This window comes from Cyprinus carpio, unplaced genomic scaffold, assembly GCF_018340385.1.
Source record: "Cyprinus carpio isolate SPL01 unplaced genomic scaffold, ASM1834038v1 S000006794, whole genome shotgun sequence".
In the NCBI taxonomy this organism is placed as follows: Eukaryota; Metazoa; Chordata; class Actinopteri; order Cypriniformes; family Cyprinidae; genus Cyprinus; species Cyprinus carpio.
The window spans coordinates 43286-64033 of record NW_024879380.1 but is presented as its reverse complement, the minus strand read 5'-3'; the positions used below and the strand labels follow the sequence as shown (position 1 = coordinate 64033).

General features: G+C 36.1%; 2 long non-coding RNA genes across 2 annotated transcripts; both read right to left on the bottom strand.

Moving 5' to 3' along the window:
* Nucleotides 1-12255: 12255 nt before the first annotated feature.
* LOC122144866 lies at nucleotides 12256-12531 on the bottom strand. Its single transcript, XR_006159883.1, has 2 exons — nucleotides 12497-12531; nucleotides 12256-12317 (listed from the first exon to the last, which is right to left on the bottom strand). It is a non-coding gene; the product is annotated as an uncharacterized LOC122144866 (long non-coding RNA).
* A 177-nt stretch (nucleotides 12532-12708) lies between these two features.
* On the bottom strand, nucleotides 12709-20497 carry LOC122144867. The gene is made up of 3 exons (XR_006159884.1): nucleotides 20405-20497; nucleotides 13310-13312; nucleotides 12709-12761 (listed from the first exon to the last, which is right to left on the bottom strand). It is a non-coding gene; the product is annotated as an uncharacterized LOC122144867 (long non-coding RNA).
* Nucleotides 20498-20748: the final 251 nt, after the last annotated feature.

The following is a 20748-nucleotide window of genomic DNA, read 5'->3' as shown; positions in this document are numbered from 1 at the left end:
ACTGTTTGCGCGTTAAAACTGCAAAAAAATTACACCTGCCCGCTATGTGGGTTAATACTAGTATCAGACCAGCTCAAGACACGTGTTACCATGTATTATTGACGAACCACTAGGACTGTGCACGCCTAGGACAACAAAAAAATAATAAAAAAAAAATAAAAACCTATCGCGATTCTTTGATCAACTTTGCGATTTCGATTTAATTCCAATTTTGAACACCACAGATATGCTTTACAGTCAAAAAGTGCATTCAGGATGAATTTGTCACATATTTCCAAAAGAAAACCAATTAGATCTTATGCAAAAACGTTAGTAAACGTCTCTAGAACATGACATAAGTCAAAAAATAATCACTATAGAAAAGGTGTAACAAAATGTCAAAAAAATATAAATAAATAGATCCTGTGTCCAGGAACTTTTTTCGTTTTTTTGCCATACATTGTTTATAGAGCTCATTAATTGTAGCGGGTGCCCTCAGCTGTGTTGAAATAGATTTTTAGTTTATATACATTATACAGGTTCACACGTACGTCGCGTTTGCTAGTGCGTATAGATATGTAGTGTTCCAGATAGCGGTAGTGCAGAAGCTGAGCAGCGACGAGCGCATTAACTGTAAACGCGAAAGCACATTAAATAGAGTGCACGAGGAGGGCGCGAACTCTCCGCTCGCATCAGTTCAGATTATCTTTTGCTCTGTCACGAAAACCAGACGTGCTGTGGCTCAGATACACGCGTTCTGCTGACGGGGAGTCAAGCGGAGAGAATGCTCTGCACGCACTTGGCATTAAAACGTGTCTCCTCTCAAAACTGCGGCCTGTTGCGACTCACAAACCTCTCTATGCCTTCATGTGTAGCTAGATATTAAATTTATTTTGTGCACGTATTTCTATCCGTTCTATGTCCTTTTTACCAAAAAGCGTGCAGTGTGAACGCTCTGATCGCGTTAACATGGGCTCGGTTGCTGTTTGCAATCACAGGGAGGCCTATAACCGGTGACGCTTGATATTGTACTGTGTTCAGGTCTTATATCTTGTATAGTGCATAGGTTGTGTCTTACAGATGGGATGAAAGGACGAGAACAGGGGGGGCGGCAGTCCAGAAAGCCCAAAAACATCAGTGAGAAGGGCACCTCATGCAGTGTCTATTTGTGAACGAAACACATATTTCATGCTATTCTGACGGGCGATAAAATGCGGCTTTGTGATATGTGCTGGAGTAATGATAAGCACTTTTATTGTATGGGAAATATTACATCAAACGCCGTTAGGCTGGGAGGGCGTGGTAGGGCTTATAATGTCACAGATTCATACTGTTCCGGTTTCATTTGTAATCATTATGTGTATAAAAATAAAATGTATAGTGGTACATAAAAGTCCTGTTAAATTATAATAGCATTTTATTCATTGCTCGTTCGGAATTATTTGTCTTAAATTTTATTGAGAAGAGTTGCCGATGGAGAACAGGGCTATAAAACATGACTTCAACAGGCTAATCACTAATGGTTTATAAATGTGCATGGGTCATGTATATGTGATATGCACCATCAGGGGAGCTCAATCTATTGGCGGCAATATCGATGGATTTTTTTTTAAATATGTAACCGAATGCAGCAAGATATTGGGAAATGGTACAAGTAAGAATAAAAAAAAGAAAGAAAGTGAAAAGAGCAACAATGAGAAAAACGTGTTAAATTTTAGTAAAGCTCCATAGTAATGTAAATGAATATTACTCGTATTTTGTTATGTGTGTTGGTGGGCGGCTATAGTTTCTGCTGGAGGGAGGTCCTGGACATCTTGTTTAGATACATGGGGCAATTTTTATTGTATCAAATACCAAACAGATAAAAAATCAGTAAGTGACTGTGACTAATCTCTTAGGAAAGTCGGTTATATATTGGCCAGGGTGTTGAATCTTCTAACCGTACCAAATAAGACCAAACACAAACCTCAAAAACCAACACAGAATGGGGTCCTGAGGCCTCAGGCAGAACGCAAGCTTCTGCCTTGCTATCAGCCATATCCAGTCCTTTGAACCCTGAACCCTAATACGGAAAATGAGAGTGATTGAACGTGAAGGAGGAGAGAGCTCCCAACTGAGGAGAAACTGGGAAGACTATAAGGGTCTGGGAGTGATTAGATCTGGATGAAGGAAATGGGCCATCATGATCATTTTGGTCATTTGATCTTCTCGGAAACCTCATCAGGGAATTATAGGGAGAGAAATGATGTAGACTACGTGTTGAAACGGGGTTGGGGCACAATGGAGGTTTCAAAAAGTACTGAACTAAAAGGGGTCCATGTAACTTTGTGGCCAATGTGTAGTTAAGAGAAAGTAACAAATTATTTTCAATAAGATATTTTCCCCCCATTTTAAATGTATTATTATACCAATGAAAGGACACATTTGTGTTTTTTGTAATTTTAAATAAAAACCAAAGATATATGAAAGACAATGGCAGATGAATTTTCACAGCAGCCGTTTTTGTCGACGATGACAGTGAGAAATTTTACCCAGGGGGCGGCAATATTTGTTGGGACCTTGTGACTGGAAAAATGCATATAATGATATATATATATAATAGAAAATAAATAAATGGAGTATAAGTGATAGTATATATATTTATAATCAGTATATATATATAATAATATTATTACAAGCTTAAAATAATGTTGTTCTATTTGACTATAGTATTGTTTTAAAAAAACAATGTTATTCCTGTGATTGCCAAAGCTGAATTTTTCAGCATCAATTTACTCCAGTCTTCAGTGTCACATGTACATCGGGGCCCCGTCTATCACAATGAATCATTTAGAATTCATGTCTAATATTCTGAATTTATTGTGAGTGTTATGAAACAATTCTGCTGTCCTCGTATTGTTTGATGAATAAAATGTTAACAAAGCACTGTGCATTTATAGTTAAAAAAAAAAAATTCTAATAATATATATATCTAGATAATATATTTTCTTTACTACTCACTTTTTAATCAATTATAAACACATCCTTGCTGAATAAATAGTATTGATTTTATTTAAAAAAAAGAAAGAAAAAAAATTACTGACCCCAAATTACTGACCAGTAGTGTAGTAATTGTTATTACAAAATATTTATATTTTAAAACATAGCTGCTTGTTTTTTTTTTTTTGTTCATCAAAGTATCCTAAGAAAAGAATGTACACTGTACTGAAAAAATATTAAGCAGCAGAACTGTTCTCAAACTTTGATAACTGAATCATCATATTAGAATGTATTTTCTAAAGGATCATTGTGATAATGTGAGGTCCTAAAAATTCAGCTGTTGCATCACGAGAAATAGGCGAATGAGCTACATGGTTAAAGGTGTATAAGTAATGTTTAAAAAAAGTAATTTTTAAATTGTAATAAATATATCACAAATATTTACATTTTTTTTTCTGTATTTGTTGATAAATGCAGGCTAATGATGAGCAAAGAAACGGAGTTCTTTGGTCAGAGAAACATATAAAAAGTAGTAATGTTTCCAACTTTTGGACCGGTGGACTGTATGTATATATATATAGGGAATATATATGATATATATATATAAATATATATATAGAGTCTATATATAGTATAGTGGATATATAGTGGATATGTGTGTGTGTGTGTGTGTGTGGGAAATGGTGTGTGTGTGTGTGTGTGTATATATAATATAGTAGATATATATATATAGCCTCGGATGTTTTACTACAATAAAACCCATGGTTCATTTTCAGAAGGGGAGGTTAGCCTAAATAAGCTTCTGTTTGAAGCCGATCTTTCAATAAATGTGTTTTACAAAAACATTTACAGTTTCCAGTCAAACAATGTGAATAAATGTGCCATTTTGGAATAAATGTCTGATAAATCAACCTTATGTTTTAATTTTAAATTCACTTTATTTTTCCTAGTTCTATTTTAATTTAGGCTAATTCCTGGTTAAGACACCAGGTGGCGTGGTACAATATGCATACTCCTCTCTAGCGGTCAAATGCTGTTGTAGTTTCGTTTCTGACGGTGATTACATCTGCGTTTGTTGGGATACATGCATCACACAGAGAATAAAAGGTAATGAGGGACTGGCGCTTCCTATACGCAGCGTAAGGGACCAACTCCCAGGCAGGGCACCATGCCAGTTATTATAAAAAAATAAATAAAAATAGATGAAATAATATAAATAAAACAAAAAAATCACGGTTCTTGTAGTATGGTAACCAGTCATGATTAGAGCAGAGGTGTCAAACTCAACTCCTGGAGGGCCGGAGCTCTGCAGAGTATTGTTCCAGCCTTGCCTGGGTGCTGCAGGCACAAATACCATGTAGCTTTCACATAAGCCTGAAGGTTCTTAAGATTAGTTGGGATCAGGTGTTGTTTAATTAGGGTTTGTGAATCTAAACTCAGCATGGCTCTGGCCCTCCAGAAATTGAGTTTGACACCCCTGGGTTAGAGAGTCAGACTTTTAACACAAAGGTTGGAGGTTGAGGTCTCAGGTCTGGCAGGGATTGTCGCTGGGAGAAGTAAATGTGTAGCGCTCTCTTCTACCCTTAAAACCACGACTGAGGTGAGACCCTTGAGCTAGGCATCATCATTTCTCCCTATGATGATGTGTATGTAGGGAGGAATCTGGAATTGTGTTCAGAGAGACTGTTTATGATTTATTGGGATTATAAAAATAATTTATAATACACACCCAAGACGTTAAATACACGCCCAGTGTTCAGTAAAATGTGGACAAACCCCCACACGAAGCTGGGTGTTTTTTTAATCCGAGCATTTGGGTTACTACCCAGAAGGTTAAATTAAACATTTAACCCAACCACTGGGTCAAAAGAACCCAATCGCTGGGTTGTCCATATTTTACCTTTTGTATTTAACCCAGCATTTTATAGAGTGTGCTTATATTACATTGTTCATTTCTCAAAGTACATTTTACTAGTTTTAGCTGTAATCAGTGCTAAACTGATTAGTGTATAGTGATAAAGTGTAAAAGCCCTAGGCCGGGCACTTAGGCAACGTTCCCCTTGAACACTTTGTTGGCTTTAAAACATTTAACACAGAAATTTGTGTGTATGTGTGTGTTTGTGTTTCAGGTTGTATTTCTTGTCTGTTTTTTATTATTTCAGTATGCATTTAAACCCCAAATTCAAGTATTCAGTTGCACAACTTATTATACATACTGTACAATACTGTATAAACAATCAACACAATGCACTGGAAACTGGCATTTAAAACTGCAGAGCACTCCATATAAATAGATCTTAATGAAGGATAGCCACAGATGTCACACCCACAAACTGTTCTCTGAATATCCAAGTGATATGGCAAACAACTGGAAACACTTCAGTTTCGAAGTTTCGAAGTCGTCATCTGACTGGTTGAATACTACAGGATTTTTGGGAGCATGTCGCCTTCTTTTACAATCTGCCTGGAAACAAAGCCATCGTGACACCAAACCATCCACTTTATGGAAGAAGAAAGCTCTCGCGTTCATAACTGTGACAATGAGTGCTTAGCAGGATTAACTAAATGCTGGAAATGGCTGTTTTTTTTAAAAGTATGTGAAGTTCGAGGCATAAACTCTTTAAAATATAATGTCAGAGAGTTGTACTTTGCCAGTGCGTGTTATCGTAGAAAAACACTGACTTTACATTTTCACATTTCACATGCGTCTGAGCAGAATGAACTGTGATTGGTCACTTTATAGTCAGGACGGATGGCCGGATCCTGGGCGGTCCTTGGAAAATGAAAGCTGCATGGACTCCAGTCCTTCTGCTGTTTGTCTGAATATCTCGCTATTCACGGTTATTTGAATGATGTCTGCTTCTTCTGGTCCTGATATCATAAACCAGCACAACAACAGTAGCCAGACCCACCAGAGCAGAGAGAGCCAATCGGATCTCAACTTCAGTAGAATCACACGCAGAAGACATCCGTCTGCAAGGAGAAAACAAGACAGAAAATGGAAACTTCCTTCCCCATCACCAGCTCACTCAGAATGGTCAATAGTATGATATTTTTTTCTACATGAATGCGAAGAGATATTCACAGTTATGTTTGGTGTCATTTGAATTGTCTCAGTTTTGACTAGTACAATGGTCTCAAATCCTTACAAGAAGTAGACTTAAGGGTAATACAGACTCTAAGACCCCCTTCCTCAAATCTTGCCCTGGAGGTCGATGCGCTGCAGAGTTTAGCTATAACCCTGATCAAAGTCACCTGCCTGTGATTTTCTAATGATCCCAAAAGACATTGATTGCATTTGGATGATCTAATAGCATTGCTTAGGAACGTTCTGTGGGGGTTAGGGGTGTGTGATTAGGGTTAGAGCTAAACTCTGCAGGAAAGTGGTGATCTCGAGGTCCAGATTTGAGGATCCCTGCTCTAAGAGATTAGACATAAGTTAATTACTGTAGAGGGTGTTCATGCGGCAAATTACCCTCAGTTCCCCAAAGGTGTAAAACTCTACTTGATCGATACAAATTTGAATTGTTGTCCTTGGTCTGAGTACTTAAGGAGATGTTGCAAGAAGATCAGAGCCATATGAGCCCGTAGCGTGGAGTGTGTCCATCACTCCCATATGTATTTTCCTGAAGTCGGGCCGTATGCATTTTTACTCTTAAGCTTTTATCTTTGAGAAGTTTATGTCTTGAATTTTATTTGATTTGATTTATCGGATTGGCGTGTAAATTGGCATAATAGATATTTACCTGACTGATAATAAATTGTCACATTTGAATTGATTCAGTTTTACTCTGAAATTATTGACTCTAATAGATTATGTTAAATCCATAACACCGCTAGGTTAGTAACGGGGCTAGTCTAGAATTATGTTTTAGAGCTCTGACAGACTGGCATCAGTAGTAGAGGCTATAATGGGTTTTCCATTTAAAAACAGTGTGTAGTTGACCAACCTAAATTCGGGTCAGCTTCAACCTCTTATAATATTATTCTTATGAATATATGTGAGAAAGGTCACAGCATGATTATATAAAGTTACTAGAGGAAGTTATGTTAGTCAGCTTGGTTCTATGATAAATGGTCATGACGTTCTGGTTAGATGTGGTCTTATGGGGACTAAAAAAGGTATACTAGAATGAGCAAAGTATGGCACGGGCCTTCTAGAATATTATTCAGTTTTGCCTCTGTCTAATGTCCAAGACTGACGAAGTTTGTGAGTATGAGAATCCATATACCGAACCAGTTTGAGACTCAAAGTGTTAAAGAAATAAGATTAATAAGATTCAATAACATTAAAGAGTTAATAGAATTAATGCTTTTAAATTTTGAGTCAGCAGTGGGGTCTCAACTCCACTGCTCTGCACATTCATGGAGTTCATGTCCATCTCTCCTGACGATCTAAAATCAGGTGTTTTAAATAAGGAAGACAAAATGTGCACGAGGGTTCACGAGGCCTGGAGTTAAGAAACACTGGTGTAGCAAAGTGACAGTTGAGATAGGGTCACATTAAAACAGTGAATGCCAAACAATGCCAACAGACAGTTTGTTGGGTTCCCTTTCAAGGGAACTTTGAACTGCATCCTCTAAGGGTCGCTAGAGGGCGCAGTGTCTCATCCCCACTCAGGGAACCATGGTTACATAAAGTAAACCTGAGACTTCCCTTTCAAGGGAACTTCGAACCTGCATCCTCTAGCGACCCCTAGAGGACGCAGTGTCTCATTCCCTTACTCAGGGAAGCATGGTTACATAAGTAAACTGAGACGTTTTGTTGCAGCAGTGTATTCTTTTAGCATCTGTTAGTGTTGGTCGGCACTTCTTGTTTGATGTGTTAAATGTATTGCCCGCTTTGGTCAATATAGGCCAATGCAGTGTGAATTGGCCTTGAGTATAGTGTGAGGTAAAACACACTATAATACAGCTGTAAAATGAACAGGCTCAATGGGCTGATCTGCTATCTCAAAATTATCAATCATTTTGTTAGTTTGCAGTATTAGAAATAAATATCCCACAATATGTACTCAGGTGAGTCATACGTTAATTCTCTACTCACCATAGACAGTAACATTGAATCTGTATTCAGTCACTGTTTTGCCACTGATGGTTATCAGATAGAGTCCAGCGTGTTCAGTTGTGGTGTTGTGATGGTCAGAGATCCAGTCTTTTTGTCTAGTTCCAGTCTTGTCTCTGAATCTCCCATCAGGAACATCATATGTGTTGAAGCTTCCCGCCTCTGCATTGATTTTCAGCAATCAAAGACTTTTCAGCTCCAAAACTTCCACATTAGAAGATCCTCTTTCTGTATTTCAGTATTAGTTTGTAACGTAAAAGAATGTCCATCCATCAAGGATATCATCTGCACAGCATCAAAAAACACTGGAAAACAGAGACAGTTTGGCACAATGAATGTGTTGTTAAAGTAAAATAAGTTTTCATTTTGAAATGAACACAAACTTTAAGAATTTAAATGTCCTAACTCTTTACGCAAGATCACAGACCTGAATGCTGGATTTTCACCGTGATATACATAAATCTGCTAGAACTGGAACAGCATGTCTTTAACTTACCCAGCCAGATGCCAAAAGCACAAAGAGCAAAAAAACAAAACGAGTGAACACATTTTCTTCAACAGATCAGGGTCTGAAAATAGTATCACTAAAGAAATCTGCAATGTTGAACCTCGTCTGTGGTTTTAGAGTAAATCTGTATAGAGAAAAATCTAGTCTGTTCGAGATTAAAACTGTCTGAGACTCTAGTGAGGGACTGTGTCTGCCTTTTGTGTGCTTTGCAGCTGTTACTTTTCTTTTTACCAATACATCTGTGTTGTCACAGCTTGTGAGAGGATGCTGTACAGCATGGACAAAACATTGTTTGGACTAGACTTTTGATATATTAAGTCTAAGAATACATGCTCACATTAGGATAATCTCCAAACTGGAAACTTAAAATAATAATATTAATAATAATTTGTAATTTAAAACTCTCAGAAAAAAAGGGTACAAAAGCGGTCACAAAGGTACACTTTTGTACCTTTTAGGTATTAATATGTACCTTTAAGGTACCAATATGGACGGTTTAGGTAAAAAAATGGTGCCACTTTTGAAAAGGTTACCGTCCCACTGACAGCTTTTGTACTTTTTTTTCTGAGACTGTACACTATTTTGCCATATGAAGTTTTATATTAATATGGTACTGTATGTCATTCAACACTTATACCGAGTACATGTCATCAGCACCATGTCCTAATGGTAGCGTTTTTTTTTCTCTTTTCTTTATGCTTTTATTATGGTTTTCTGTATGGACCTACAGAGCACACCTCTATTCTGTGCACATGTAAAGTCGTCAAACCTCAGCAGGTTTCATTTTGACTCACAAAACAAGCTGTTCACAGAACAAACTGCTTTGTGCATTTACGAACATTGATTCTTTTTGTCAAAGTGCCTATACGCAGATTTTATTTATGTTCCTAAAACCCAATTTTGGTCCCAGGTTTTCAAGCATAAATGGTGTCCCCACATAAAACAATCATGATAAGTGCAATGTAATCAGCAGGAGATAGGAGGCTGAATCATGTAAACCTGTGACAAGTCAATTTCTTTATTCTTTATGTACCACTCTTTCACAGTTTGAGTCTTGATGAATCTTGGTTGTGCCATCCTGGAATAGCCATGATACATCTTCTGACAGGATTGTTTAAGACTTTAAAAGTTATACACTTGAATAAATAGGTTAAAAAGTAACATATAGAGAAGACATAGCCTATCAAAAGCAGCATTAATCATCCAGTCATAGACTTTCAAGTAGGCACTATCTGCCTATTTAATTTCATACAGGGTCTTTACTTTTGACAGTGTGTTTGGTATAAACTGTTTATTGTTGTTACATGTTAGGTGTCACTTATCCCTTAGGGGGCAATAGAGTGCGGTGGTTATGTCATGTTTTTTGTTTGGCTAGTGTGAGTTGTCAAGTTGTGTTCCTCTCAAAAATGCTGAGCCGTGAAAGAAATTTTCTTTACAGTAGTCAGCCATTTCAGATTATAATACTGCATTTGTTTAGCCTACGTTGGCAATAACCCGATAGGCTTCCCGTGATTTTCAGCAAACAGTTCTCTGTCGGTACAATCATGTGGTGATGGGGGAAACGAAGCTTTAAAAAGATTCGAATCAATTGAACCAAATGCTGCGCAAAATGATTCACTGTTTCGAAACGCGACGCAGGGTGACTCCTGGTCGGAACAGTGTAAATGCAACAAAAAACACCGCAAAGATATGCATAAAATTTTTTTTACAAACCCATTACAAAGGTTTTTTAGTGATTATGAGTATAATCTATAAAAATGCTTAACTAATCATCTAATTAATTATTTAAGTGTATTTATAATATACATCCTTTTATCAACTTGAGGGTTTTGTCTGTTCTATAAATGGCTCAGCTGTACAGGCCAATTAAGAGACTTTAAAGTAATATTATTGTTTTTTTTTATGATCAGAAAACAAAACCATAAAAAATGGCTCTGGAGGACATCACATCGCACCCCAGTGGCAAATCGTTGTTGTTGTTTTTATTTTATATAAAGGAGCCGTATGTAGGATTGTGGCCTAAACTGGTACTGCAATCACTATAAAAACTACTGTAGAGCGTTGTATCCCCTCCCCCTACCCCCTGACTCGAGGTTGCCAGATGACGAACAGACGTACACATGTAAGTAATTTGGTTTAGGCTTCATGAGAGATATTTTGATAAGTAATTATGTATTTAAAAAATGTACTAATTGTCATTAGTTTAAATATTATCGTAAAGATTTATGCTCGTATGTGACAGTATAAATCGTAAAGATTTATGCTCGTATGTGACAGTTATAACGTAAAGATTTATGCTCGTACGTGACAGACAGAACGGTAACTGTTAGTCTAGGCTACTGTCTCAATTATTACGTTTTAAATTGTCATAATGGGCGGTGCTAATGTGTGTTTTCCTCAGCGTCTCAGCATAATGACAGAGAAGAAACGGCCATCCTGTAATGCATTGCTAACGTTATGTTACTTTGCACAAACATGCATAACTTTGTCGACTGTTCATGAATATATGAAATGTCCATTGACATCAAGTACAAGTTGCCAAGCATAGATGAATCTTACCTGTCCAGGAGAAAATTAGCAACGTTGGCGTCTGTGTTCAAATTCTTCTCCGTTTTCAGCCTTCTACATCTTTCAAAAGCATCTCCAATACAAATTCTGGTTTTACTTTCGGGACTTTGTGTCACGACGAATTTTCCTGAATTATAACCCATAGGTCTTTTTTATTTAGTAACATTAGACATTTTTATCCGACTGGAGTTAGGGTAGGTTACAGCAAAGCTGGCAACACGGAAGCCCGAAACACTACTGACTTCGTGATTGGTAGATAGGTGGAGGGAGGCGCGTCAGGCCAAAACACAAAATGACAGCATCAACATCAGTTGAGGGCTGCAAGTCCACTTTTTAAATGACAATATCCTGGCCGGACTACTGTTGTCAGTGATATAAGTATTTGAAATGAACATGATTTCTTAATGTCTAGTGACACATCAGGGCCATTTTATGATTAATTGAAATAGATTTCTTTCATATTCATTGCATAAATACTTGTACTCTTAAAAGTCCTCACCAGAAAGAGAGGTGGGTAGTCGCAATGTTTTAAATAAGTTTATTTAAGACAATACAAGTGCAATAGAGACAATAGTTTCAGTAGCCTTAGTTCTGGAAGTATATTTCCTGTTTATTTTTTTTCTATCAGATTTTACTAAAATCTCAAATATGAATCACAGCAGTACACACTTTAGTCTGAAGTGGAAAAAAATACAACAAATAAACTTCACTTCACTTGTACAAGTTTACATACAGAATCATCAAAAGTCCTTTTTCTTATACAGAAATGAAGATTTGAACTTCCAGAATCTACAACAGTAGCTTTCCTCATCTGCATCAGCGAGCTCAACTGATTCTTTGTTTCTGTTAAATTGTCTCTTTAGCTATTTCCTTCCTTAATGGTTAGAGAGTTGGACTCCAATCGAAGGGTTGTGAGTTCGAGTCTCGGGTCGGCAGGAATGTGGGTGGGGGGCATGTACAGTTCTCTCGTCACCTTCAATACCATGACTGAGGTGCCCTTGAGCAAGGCATCGAACCCCCACACTGCTCCCCGGGCGCCGCAGCATAAATGGCTGCCCTCTGCTCCGGGTGTGTGACCTGCAGAGCATTTCAGTGTTTCAGCTCAAAACACAATCTCATTTTGCTATTACATATTTTCAGAAGAGCTTGTTTTTTGGCCCAAGCTGTTGCGATCCTCTCTGATCATTAGACCTCTCCATTCTGTGCCGGTAAGAAAGACTGACAGAAAGTAAAGAGAGAGAAATTAAGAATGTCATTTACAGCCATTTTCAGCACAATCTGTCATCAATCAGAGAATTAAACTGTTTGAAATGTGTTTTCTTATCGAGATGATTTTGTCAGTGCAGGTGAAATCAAACACAGATCTAAAGACACACTCCAGTAGTGCAGTATCTTACCTCATCCTCAGACACTTGTACTAGCACTTGTTTGTCTGTTTTGAAAAATCATCACACAATTAAAAACAAATTTTGGAAAATGAAAAAAGGTTTCTCTCATTACAGTATTTGTAGCTGATACTTGCCATTTCTGGAGGGACAGATCATCACACCACCACCACCAAACAACAACAACAACAGCTGCAGCCCACAGCAGAACACCAACACCAAACAACACCAACTACAATTCCTGCTACAGCAGCTGGAGACAGACCTGAACCTGGACCTGGAAGAGATAAAGACAGACATCATTAGTGTGAGGAAATCTGACCAGTGTGGTTTATGCCATATTCACTGTATAGTATATTCTCTGGACACCTTTACAGGGCCCGTGTGTGTAGATTCAAAAACATATTTATCTATTAACATACAGAGATTATTTCATATTATTGATGGTTTTAAAAACAAACAGAGCTCTCAGATCACAAAGCTCAAACCAGTTATTAACATCTAGTTCATTTAAAAAACATGATGAGATGAATCAGCTTCCAGAAGACCTCAGATGTGCCTCTAAGTAGCTCCTCATAGATCCAGACTGAAAACACATCTTTTTTATCTGTGTATTCCCTGATTGAGCACGGTTTTCTGTACTTCAGTGTTTATATTAAGCCTCTTGTCCTTTTAGGTCCCTCACATTCATTTTAATGTAAAAACTTTCTTCGATTCATAGTATTTTTTTCTTAAATATTTCCTTTTTAGTGTTTTTTTAGCATTAACCTATTTTTGATTACAATTTTAAAAAAATTACTTTTATGCAGAGCACTTTAAAATTACCAACTTGCTTTGCTAATTCAGTTTAATTCAAGTTTATCTGTACAGTGCTTTTTAAACGATACAAATCACTGCAAAGCAACTTTACAGAAAAGTAAGTTTCTACACTATTTAGTAGTAGCTTATCAAGTGGTGACTAATTCAATTTATGAATAATAATAACAGTAACATTCAGTTGCTGACACACCTGAACATGACTGACAGAAGTACAGGGCAAAACACCCCTTCAGAACAATCTACATTTATGATTACATTGTAATATACTTTTTGTGTAATTTGACAAAGAAAATGATGACACATACATTATCTTCTTCTCTTTGTCCTGTGGATCTTTTTGGGTTTCATTCTTGTTTTTGCCAGAATCTAAAGATGGAAAACACAAGAAAATAAAAATGAAAAGAAAAAAGTCATTTATGTAAAAAGGATAGAAATGATAGAAAAGAAAAAAAAGTCATTTATGTAGAAACAGGAAATAAACTTCCTGCAGTGTATCAGCTGATAAAGATGAAGAAGAAAACACACCTCTAGTCAGAGTGAGCTTTTTATAATAAAGGCTGTTATGCATTCAGAAAGGGTCTTAAATGAACCAATTATTTATATTATATTTAAAATAGTATTGTATGAAGTATTCACAGAACATTTGTCCTCATTATGATCAAAAGGGAGACATCTTAATCTTGACCAATTAAAAACAATAATTAAAAAAAAGCATTTATTTTTTATTTAATGTTGCAATTAACTAACAGCATTGGCAATGAAAACTGATTTCTCTTTACATTATTTTCTTTTGGAAGAAACCAGCAGTAAAATGGATTATGTAGATGAACAATAACATACAAGAAAAGACAATAAACAGCAGTTCAAACAGAGGTTCAGTGTCCAAAATGAAAATGTAATTATTTCAGGAAGCTGATTGAGTTGGTTCTGGTGCTCTTGCGTCATTCTGAAAAAAGTTGAGATGTTTTTAAACTAGATGCGGACGCGCCTGAAAAAAACCGAGCGCGTGTCGCTTCCATTATGAGCGTATATAATAAACTCTGTAATTCCGTATAATTTTGCACCTCAGATGAAACATGGTTAAAATAATGGATATGTGCTGTTTGCTGTATTATATTTAACTGTTGTTTTTCTTTTGGGGCATATAAGCGATATATTTAAACCGTTTAGGTGGGTGTATCTGCTGCACACTGAGGACACAGGGAACGATCCAACACAAAATATAGCCTATTCTTTATAAACATAATTATTCAGGAATTATTAAACATGAACGTATTAGGATCAAAAATGGATTTGAATATTACAATGAATAATACACTTATGTTGTTAATGTTGCTCTATAATGAAATGAGAAGCTTAACTTAGGCTACTGTCTTGGAAATAAAGCTTTTCTGTCTTTAAATCCGTACTGTATATAGTCAGTTATTTCTCTGAATTAATTATGTGTATATTATTAAAGTCCTGATTGAAAATGAATCTTTTTATCTGTGTATTCCCAGATTGAACACGGTTTTCTGTAATGTACTGTTTATTTAAGCCTCTTTTAAGTCCATTATATTTATTTTAATGTAAAACTTTCTTCAGTTTCATCATTTCCTTTAGCATTTTTTTCATCAACCTATTTTGATTAAAATTTAAAAAAAATATTATACAAAGCCGTTTGAATTTCCGTGTATAATAAATGTGCTTTATAAATAAACTTGCTTTGGTTAATTAAATCTATAATATAAAAATATTGCTGACACACCTGAATGAAACAGAAATATGAGGAAAAAGCCCCCATCAGAACAATTTATTTTTATCATTAAACTTTAATATGCTTTGTTTGCATTTTGGTGTTCTTTCCTGTTTTTATCAGCTTTTGAGGCTGGGAAAAACACAAGAGAATAAAAATAAAATACAAAAAGAACACAAAACTTGATATTGGAGCAGTAAGTTATTATAGCAGTTCTGTTCATTTCAGCTGCAGGAAAACCTGTACAAACAGTGAACAAACTCTCTGCTGCATCCACACTACTATTATCAGCTGTTCAAGTCAAAGAAACACATCACCAGTCAGAGTGATCATTTATAATTAAGACTGTTAAGTATTCAAAAAAGGGTCTTAAATAACTGAACTGAAACAAATCATTAACATACAAGAAAAGGACAATAAACAGGTCTGAAGATCACTGTTCAAAGTGTCCAAAATGAAATGTAATTATTTCAGGGTAAATGACATTAAATTACTCACCACTGACAGTCAGACTGATTGTTTTTACGATTTCTTCAGGGTTACTTTTTTTTTTGTAAATTCTTGCGCTCTCACACTTGGTGGTTCTGTTCAACTTTATAGTTTTGCCTGACAAGGTCTTCTCTTTTGAGCTCTGCTTCATAACGTCCAGCGTGTGCAACTGTGATGTTTGTGATGATCAGAGATCCAGTCTTGCGGTCCCCCATCAGTTTGTCTCTGAATTTCCCATCTTCACCATCATATAAACAATAAATACCATCGATCACAGCTATGAGAGTGTTATTAAAGTACCACCACACCATGTCATTTGGTCCTTTGGTAACACCAGAGTTTAGAATGACAGAATCTCCCTCCATCACTGACTTCACTTCATCACCAAACACACCTGCAGACACAAATGAACAGTTAAAAGTGTGGTGTGTGTGTGTGTGTGTGTGTGTGTGTGAATCTGTACCTGCCAATATATTGTGGGGGACCAAATGTATAAAAATCCATTAAAACTGGAGGGTAGAGTTGTGCTGATAGACGATTATTGTATTGTATTATGTATCGCTGATAGTCAGAGATATCACCTTTGACTGATGCCTTTGATGATATCAAGACCATTATTATTATGCTAGTATTATCTAATTAATATTACGACTTATTTGTTCCATCATATTCTTTTTAGGTGTTTTGCACATTATATAAAAGACAAAGTACACATCATTTTTTACGCTCATATCTTGAAATCTGGGGATTAATTCTTAATGTACATTTATAAATTAAATCATGCAGTGAAAGCTTGAACTCTAAATCACATACACAGCAGTCTAACCTTCATCACGCAATGTGCACTCTCTGGGTGTGTGTTTGGTTTGATTACTCCATAACAACTATATCATAGTTCTGACATTTTTAATTTGTTTTGATTTAATATCGTTTTCAAATTTCCTATAATTTCAGTTTAGTTTTAGTTAGTTTCATAATGGTTTTGTTAGTTTTAGTTTAGTTTTTTTTTTTGTGAACACATTTCTATTTAGTTTTTATATATTTTAGTTTCAGTTTTAGTATTTATAGTTTAGCAGAGTTATTGGAACACTTCCAGTGTAGACCAAAAGCAAGACATTTAATTTTAGCAAAGTTGAAATGTTTGCACAGTTTACAGTTACCTCTTGTGTAAAACCTCTTAATAATGAAACTAAAATAATTATCACAAAATTAACAAAAACCAAAAATATGCAGCTTATATGTATAAAATGTATTAATTTATATTTATGTTCGTATTCGTTCATATTAAAGATGTAATCTTGTTAAACATGCCAATGGTTTACAAACAACAAGCTACACGGCAGTTGAGTTTTTATTCTGCAGGACAATGGCCCCTCTAGCGCTGGATTTGAGAAAACCTGTTCTTTGTAATCGTCATTGAAACTCTGTATACTTTATTTTTTTCCATCTGTGTTTTCAATGCATTCATTTGTTGGATCATTTGCACAGACGAGCCACCTGTGCACACTACTGTATGTCTCGTCTCTCCCTCTATGAACGTACACAATAAGAAGAAACAGTCTAAAATGCTTTGAAACCTCATACTTCTCAAAACTAAATGAGATATGCGTGATTTAAATGATGTTTGCACTTAACTTTGACAAGCCGCTCCAGCGCGCACACGCTTCAGAAGAGCAACGAAATCAATCCCATAAAAGCACCTTTTACAGAGGACATGGCAAGCGGTGAAAAACACTGTGTCGCCGCCGCTTTCCCTCAGTTTGGATGCGTTTTGTACAGTACGTGTCATAGGCTACGTTCACACTGCAGGGCTTAATGCTCAATTCCGATTTTTTTTTAAAAAATTCGATTTTTTTTTGCAAGGCCCGTTAACATTTTCAATTAAATGCGACCTTTTGTGATCTCCTGTGTGAACGTGAAATGACCCAGAAGTTACCCACCCGCATGCGCAGAAGAGTACTCAACGGCCAACGACGTCACTCGTTGTTTGCGGAAGTAGCTAACGTTAAAACATGGATGTCAAAAACAGTGTAGGCAACAGCGGAGCTCTTTTTGCAATATTAAAGTTATTTTCCCAACGGAGACAGCACACAATTACAATCTTCTCGTTTTAAGAAGAAAATTAAAAAGGAGGAGGAGAGCAAGGGTTTTGGCCATGGCGTTTGTGGAGCAGTGTTAGCAACGTCGGTACAGAGAAAACGTGTGGGTGCGGAGTCGCAGCCAGGAGTGTTGGGATACTGATGTGAGTGGCTTCTATCTTCTCGTTCCCGCCTACTTCAACGCAGAATTATGACGTTTGTAGCGTATCAATGACGTACGGGTCGGATACATGTGGCCTGGCCCGTTCAGACCTTCAGACGGAGGGTCGCATTTCAAAAGATCGGATACGTATCGGATTCAGGACCACATATCCAGTGGCCTGGGTCACATTTGAAAAGATCGGATCTGTGTCGTTCAGACTGTCATGAAAAAGATCAGATACAGGTCGCATAGGGGCAAAAAAAAAAACGGAATTGGGTCGTTTCAGCCTGCAGTGTAGACGGACGTTGCCATAGTAATCGTAAAGCGTGACAAAATGACTTTCACTAAAGTCAGCTCATCCACAAAAAATAGTTAACTCACTCTCATGTTGTTCTCGCACGTCAAGCACGCTTATAAACGTCCGTGCGCTGTAGGGTTTGCACTATTATTATTTCCCATTTCATATTTTATAGTTGTTTTTCTGATCAAATCTCCTGGTCTTGTTTTTTAAATGCAGAAAGGCATTCCTCTGTGAATAGAATAGCCACTTATGACTCAGCTCACGTGCATGAAGCGCCATCTCAGGTATTCCCTAAAAACCACAGGTCAGATTTTCTGGCACAGAATGAGAGCATATTAAAATCACGAACCACGATTATTTATTTTTTGCTAATTATTTGTTTTATTTTAGTTAGTTTTTCAGTTACTGTTGTTAGTTTCGTTAGTTTTCATTTATTTTGACATTTTTATTTTATTTCAGTTTACGAAAAATGATTTTTAAACCGTTTTAGTCTTAGTTTCACAGTTTGTTTATGAAAATAACCTTGTTCCATAATGTCATTTTTTTTTATTGTTAAGACAGCAATTATGATATTATCATAGACGATATATATCTATTGCACACCACTAATACTCATAATATATAATAATATAAAAACAACAGATGACAAAATAATATCACCACAAATATTTTGTGTGTGTTTTGTGCGCACATGCTTGAAAGACTACATTTGTATAAAACCCATCGCGTTCTAAACTGCCAGCAGGCGGTGAAGCCACCGGAAGTGTTCGAGTCCGCCATCTTTCTAATCCTACCGGCAGAGAGCACCATTGAGTCACATTCAAATCGCTGACCTAAAATCAGTCAAACGGGACTAGTTCTTTTATGTTATGTGTATGTAAATTAATATTTACTTCAGATGTTATCTGCAGTAAGAAATACCAAGGGTTCACACAAAACAAGGGGAGTCCGCCTTTAGTACTATGCCGGCCGCAGTTGGAATCAGCTTCCAGAAGAGATCAGATGTGCTAAAAATTAGTCACATTTAAATCTAGACTCAAAACTCATCTGTTTAGCTGGGATTTAGTGAATGAGCACTGTGCGATGTTCCGAACTGATTGCACTGTATTTTACATATTCACTGTATTCTATGTGAACTCATTTTCTATTTTTAACTGTTTTAAATTCATTTTAAATAAGTCAATTTTTAAATCATTTCCAATGTTTTAAAATTGCTTGTTTTATGTTTTTAAAATTGCTTGTTTAATTTTGTTATTATTTTTCTTCATGATTATTTTACCTTCTTTTATGTAAAGCACTTTGACTTACCATTGTGTACGAAATGTGCTATATAAATAAACTTGCCTTTGCCTTGCCTTACCGTGTTTATGGTATTTTTGGCAAGATAAGTGATTTATTTAAACCGTTTAGGTGGGTGTGTGTCCGCTGCGCACTGATGACAGGTAAACTGATCCAACACAAAATATAGATTATTTCTTTATGAACAAAATTATTCAGGAATTATTAAACATGAATGTATTAATATCAGAAATGGATTTCAAATATATTACAATGAATAATACACACTTATGTTGTTAATGTTGCTCTATAATGAAATGAAAAGCTTAACTTAGGCTACTGTCTTGGAAATAAAGCTTTATGCCTTTAAATCCGTACTGTATATAGTCAGTTATTTCTCTGAATTAAATTATGTGTATATTATTAAAGTCCTGATTGAAAATGAATCTTTTTATCTGTGTATTCCCAGATTGAACACGGTTCTGTAAGTACTGTTTATTAAGCCTCTTTTTGAAGTCCATTATAATTTATTTTAATGTAAAACTTTCTTCAGTTTCATCATTTCCTTTAGCATTTTTTTTTTGGGGGGGGGAGCCCCCATCAGAACAATTTATTTTTATCATTAAACTTTAATATGCTTTGTTTGCATTTTGGTGTTCTTTCCTGTTTTTATCAGCTTTTGAGGCTGGCAAAACACAAGAGAATAAAAATAAAAATACAAAAAGAACACAAAACTTGATATTGGAGCAGTAAGTTATTATAGCAGTTCTGTTCATTTCAGCTGCAGGAAAACCTGTACAAACAGTGAACAAACTCTCTGCTGCATCACAACTACTATTATCAGCTGTTCAAGTCAAAGAAACACACCAATCACCAGTCAGAGTGACATTTATAATTACGACTGTTAGTATTCAAAAAAAGGGGTCTTAAATAACCGAACTGCAACAAAACTCATTAACATACAAGAAAAGACAATAAACAGGTCTGAAGATCACTGTTCAAAGTGTCCAAAATGAAAATGTAATTATTTCAGGGTAAATGAAATTAAATGACTCACCACTGACAGTCAGACTGATTGTTTTTATGGTTTCACCAATGTTGCTTCTTTTTGTGATGATTTTTGTGCTGTCACACTTGCGGTCTCCGTTCACCTTTTTAGTTTTGCCTGACATCTCACTTCTGTAGATCTCTGCTTCATAACGTCCAGCGTGTGCAAACAGCTTCATACAAACAGGTCTTGTTGGGATCTGAACAGCTTCATACAAACAGGTCTTGTTGGGATCTACAACACCATTATAGAGACAACGAATACCATCGATCACAGCTATGAGAGTGTTATTAAAGTACCACCACACGATGTCATTTGGTCCTTTGGTAACATCAGTGTTTAGAGTGACACGA